Source organism: Nanorana parkeri, unplaced genomic scaffold (assembly GCF_000935625.1).
Source record: "Nanorana parkeri isolate BGI_ZX_2015 unplaced genomic scaffold, ASM93562v1 scaffold1357, whole genome shotgun sequence".
Lineage (NCBI taxonomy): Eukaryota > Metazoa > Chordata > Amphibia > Anura > Dicroglossidae > Nanorana > Nanorana parkeri.
In genome coordinates this window covers 30,376-36,450 of record NW_017307625.1, presented here as the reverse complement: position 1 = coordinate 36,450, position 6,075 = coordinate 30,376, and positions in this window count along the sequence as shown.

Genomic DNA, 6,075 nt, shown 5'->3' with positions numbered 1-6,075 from the left:
CTTAAAGTTTAGTTCCACTTTTGTAGTCAAATTTGAGAAAATCCAATGATATGTTTGTTATGTGTTCTATTCACACAGCAAACTTACTAAATATTTTTTTCAAATATATTTCTTATTTTTTAGATATGTCTTTGGTGAAGGCCTTTGTGTAGATTCCAAGCTACTCTGAGCAGTTTGAAAGTTAAAGTAGAGGGTCAGACTGAGGGACAGACTGAGCTTCTTCGCATTAACACATAATGCTTTTAAGTCTTTAAACCTTTTTTAATTAACTATTTAAACATGTTTTACATTTTTATATAAGTTATGCAATGTGAATAAGAACATTTAACAAATATACAGTTTTCCAATTTAGCTGCAAAAGGGAAATAAACTATGATGTAAAGATCCAGTTTATATAAAGTACAGAGATAAAATTGGTAAGATATATATTAAAACCTACAACATGAGAATACCTCAGTGATGCAGTATATCATACTGTATGTAATTTAATCAAAGCTTGGTCAATATTTAAGGCAATTCATCTGAAAATAGTGCATGTTGAATGAGATTAGTTTCCAAACCTATGTTCCACAAACTAAGCTGTTATAACCCATTAAACTGCCAATTTGCAAAATTCCTGTCCACTTGAACCTGGCCTCGAGTCTGGTTATCCGAGAGGTTCTTAAGGGCTCGTTCATATCTACGTGTTGCATTTATTTTGAATGACCACCTACAGTATGTTGTGGTGTGCTGCATCAGAAAAAATGGTGCATGTCTCAATTGTAGCTGCATGGTGGTGCATTGCCTGCCCATACATTGCATGGGCTGCCATTATGCAACACGCGTTAATATGTGACAGAATGTGTGTTAACAGATTGGTCGTGAAGAATGTCACCTGCGCACCGAAAAAATCCACGCAGGGCCGCTTCATCAGGCTCGAACATTGATGTTTGAGCCTGATGAAGGGACCCTGCATTGCCCCGAAAGTGCCTGTCTTCACTTTTGACGATTTGTTCAATAAAATGAACATTTGGTGATCCTGAAAGGATTTTTTCGGTGTTCTGGTGATATTCTTCATGACCAATCTATGTATATAGCAGTGCCATCCGCAGTCATTACAAGCACCCTCCCTATCACTCCGAATATCCATTCGGTAAAGAGTGCAGCAAGATTTCCTTCTTTTTCCAGAATGTGTGTTAACACACATTTGTTGAGGAACTTTTCTGCCACGCAGCAAATACATTTGAATAGTCCTCAAAGATTTATGGAGCAACAGTATCGCTTTCTATGTGCAAATTGAAGTAGAGATGGTCATGTTCAGAAAAGGTGCTAGACAAAAAGTACTTGATTTAAAATTCAAATTCTTTGGTGACAACTTTGATTTGTGACATATAATTGAATGTTTTGTAAATCATATCAGATCTGATAAAATTATCTTTTCTAGAATAAACATTCTTTCATTACACAGATAGCAGACATGCCTCATGCTGATAGCAAGCCTACTTGATGTTACACCATATTTAATATTCAAAGGTCTTGTCAAAGTCACTGCTGAATTAAAAAAAAAGTGCTGGTGGTAAGTTAACCATGATTGCATCTTAAAATAATGTGTTCACAGTTAGCTCAGTGTGCTGACTTCCTCAATACTTTTTCAGCTTTAGATGTGCCTTTGTAATTTTGCTTCTCATTTCCATATTGTTGTAGTGCAGTGCTAGTTGTTGTGCCTACCATTTAATATATTTGGCCTTAAATGTAGTATTGATTCTGTAATCTCCTGGATCGTGTTTTTTTCCTTTATGAAAGATGTTAAATACATTGAATTGATATATTTGGATAGTTATTTAAAAGAGAAAAAAATGAAATAAATTCCTGAGCATGCAACATAAAAACTGTGTGTCTATGACTATATTGATGGATACTATTGATGCTTGTGATAAATTATTACTTTAATGCACTATTTCCCATTCATATATTTTATTATCAGACCAGATTGTAAGACATAATCCAGTTTTATCTGTTTAATGATTCAATTTTGCACCAACAGCAGAAACTATAAATACATGACTTATGGCACTTCTGCTATCTTAGCATTTCATAAAACTGTACTGTGTAGCATGCTGAAAAGTATTAAACATTCAGTACATTTAGACATGGTAACTGAATTCATTTATCCCACAGGGTTTTACTAACCCTTAGGATGTGCATGAATTGGTCTGCTGTAATGACTTGCTTTATATTGATTTTTTAACTGATGGACTATAACCTTTGGAAATAGTTCATTTTTTGTTTCCTCCTGTTAAAGTAAATAGAATATAGGATTAGTTATGTTTGAAGTCTAAATTATTGATGTGCCTTAGACATCAGAATGCAGTTTACGTGCACTAATAAGGAACTCTTTTTATGTGTTTTGTCCTTTAACTTAACCACGTCTGTTAGATTTTATTCCCATGTTACCCATGAAAAGGTTCACTCACTACCTTTTTAAGATGCAAAGTTACAGTTGTGACTGGTCATCCCTAGGGTGGAATATCTGCCATTTTCATCCTTCATTGACTGACAAATTAACAGTAAAAATGTATACCGGTAGTTAAATAAAGTAATATATACAATTTAACTACAAACAAGAGTAACTGTGTAAACCTTTGCCCCATACTCTATATTCTGCTGACATAAAGAATAAATTACCTTGAGCCCTAATAATGTGCCATACAGCAACAGTTAGTTGTATACTGCAAATTAGCAGCCTGTAAAGGGTATTCTTTATTTCTACATTTTGCTGTATATAGAAAGGTATCAAGATAAGTCTAATAGAGACCAGACCATCACAATAATTACTATCACAATTTGCTTTAAGGCAGACTTAAATATTAAATATAGTTTAATTTACAGCCATGATTCTACCACCTTTAAACCTATGCAGACAGACAGCGTAGTCATGCTAGACATACCTCTAAAACCAGATCCCAGGGGAAAAAATAGCAATCACACAAGGTCTTCCAACATGTCTGACCATTTCTTTCTCCTAACAAGCCACAGTTGCAAGTTTGTGCTTTTGACCCATATACAGTAGATCTTATCTCACTCTAGCCAAGCGTGGTTAAAAAGCGAACAATGGTCATATAATGGCTATAGGCGTCTTTAACCACTCCCAAATAGAACTGATCCATTGGGTACAACCCAATGTTCCACACATTTGGACAAATCTGCAAAATATGCACTTGTTGATTTTTGCAGGAAATAGACATGGGAAGATGAAAATAATTGAATAGCGACAGCACAGACATAGAGGGTTATTCACAAAGCTGCTTCGGTTACGAGAGGCCTTCGCTTCAGTAGAACCGAAGGGCTGCTGTACAGGCTATTCATTATAGCCTGTACAGCTCCCGAAGTTGGCCGAGTGGCTCGGTCGAGCCAAAGGCATATGCTTTGGCTCGGCTGAGCCGAGGTGAAATCCGAAGCTGGCCATCATTTCAGGGCTGGCTCCGGCCACTTCCAATGACAGATCAGCGTCCCCTGGTTACCGGGGGACACTGATATGTCATTACAATGAGAACTCGGCAGAGGTGCCGTGATATCACGGCGGCTCCGCCGAGTTCTCAGTGTGTAATGACAGTTCAGCATCCCCTGGTTACCCCTGAAGTTCTCATCGTAATGACAGATCAGCGTCCCCTGGTAACCAGGGGACGTTAGCTGATCTAGATGATGGATTGGCTGAGTTGAACTCCTTCTCTCAGCTGAAATCAGCCGTACAAGCCTGAAGTGAATAGCCGAACACTTCACTTCGGGTCGGTTATTCACACGGCCGTCTTCAGCAGCTTTGTGAATAACCCTCATAGAGTTGTTGTAATTTGAAGTGGGTGAACCATTCCATGAAGCTCAAAGCCCAACCTTATCTGGCTTATTTACATAGACGAAATCCATAACTATCAACAACATCACTAACTTATTATTTTTCTACAAGCAATCCTTAAGCTTAAAATAAAAATACCAATCCAGAGTAACTTTTCCTTTGTCATTTGCCAGTTAATGAAGAAATTATGACAGATGCACCTCTTTCAGGGGGACTTTATTCTACCTCAAGTGTAACATGGTATGTAAAATGAATACACTGCATATACAAATGTGTCACCTAATTCCCCTATTACTGCATGGGAAAACCCATAATCCATCACTGAATAGTTACTTATTTTGCACCTGAAAGTACTGATCTGCAAAACCTCCTATATGACAGATTTATAGATGAATACCAGGTACCAGAAGTGAAAACAAAAAATGTAGGACTTTTTTAGATAAGTTAATGGAGTAGGATACTTATTACTTCTAGCAACCTTATTTTAAATCAGGGATTTAATTTTTTTAAAGCATATTGAACAGGTAAATACTTATTTGCCAACTTACCATGAAAGTTACGAGTTTTGGATGGAATAAGGGGGTTTGGTGAAGAGAATATGTTTTTGCAGATGAAAAAACAACTATGAAACTGCGACCCACCCGCAGGACAATAATGTGAAAATAGACTCTAAAAGCATGAGGTCTATTAGATAATTGGCTTGCTCATGTATAGCATAAGTTGGACATCATAGTTATTGCCAAAGAGGCAGAGATCTTTAACCAAAAACACATTTTATATACTGGCTTCTATCTAACCATTTACATACAGTGCATGCAATGGCACTTAACTAAGCCTATTATATTATTTCTGCTACCCCTCTCAGGCCCAAATTCTCACACAATAAAATAAAATAGACATTATTAATTAATTTGTAATAGCACCTTTAAGTACACTCAAGGCGTGTTGAGATGGCCTATCAGTCAATGTTAGTACATCATGCCTCAAACTGCAATGTATTTTTAGTTTTGGATAGAATAGGGAAATGCTAGGCCCTCTGGTTTTTACTGCTGTCTGTTCCCTATGCAAGAAGAATTACCCTCCTGTTTGTCCTGGTGACCATTGTATGTGTGACAGAATGTGATGGGAAATTTTAAAGTTGTCACCAGAGCAAGTAGATATCTAAAATGGCCTTCTAAGCTATGCAAAGACAGGTGGAGCTTTTTCTTTTCTAGAGTGTCTAAGCCATAAAAGGATTGGGTGCAGGAATTCAGAAGAGAACCCCTTTAGTAAAAAACATTTTATTTCTATAAATGCACACAGTGGGAAAATGTGCAAATAGCAGGCAATATTTTTACCAAAAACCAGACAGCACAAATGCCATGGATATTATTGCTTATCTAAATCAAAAGCAATATAATATTACAGTCTACTGGCCCATAGATAAGCTGCATGCAAGCAGTTTTTTTCTTTATTTTCATCTGGTAATCCTGTGAATAAAATACTTCCATTCCTCATTGTTTCTATGGAGGGAGCCATGGCTGTCACGGTTGGACTGCAAACATGTGTCTCTTTTTATTTTCTTACATGGCGGGGTGTAGGGAGCAGTTAGTAGTTTACAGCAGAAAGATAACATTTTTCTTGCTTGCACTTGCACCCAAAAACTACCTGAAAAATACTACCTGCAGCCACTACAGCTAAGGACTAGTAAGATATTATATACTTCACTTCAGGTCGGTTATTCACTCGGCTGCCTACGGCAGCTTAGTGAATAGACCCCTACGTTTTTGTTTTAGGGTACAATTATCCGTCAAAGGAGAAGCTACAGCTCGCGGTATACTGAGACGCCGCAGCCGGAGCGGATCCCGACGTAGATGACATCACAGGTGGGCTACAGCTATGAGGTGAGTGGAAATCACTCATCTCATAGTTCTCCTTTAAGTAACTACTGTTGGTATTTTATTATAAGATGCATAATAACAAAAATAATAATAATGATATGTATGCTTGGTTAAAGTAAAGATTAGTTGGTACGTGGACTCATTGTTATCTTCATATTTATTGTCAAGGTTTCTGAGAAGATCATGCCATTGTTGTTTAGGTGTTCTTTTGCTACAGAATTTTGTAATCAAGACAATGAAAGAATGGCATTGATTTACTAAAGGAAAATAGGCTGTTGACTTTGCAAAAAAAAATTTTTTTTGCTTGCACATGATGGGATGATAGAAGTCGGCTGAGTATTACCTTCATTGTGCTAAGGAAAAATT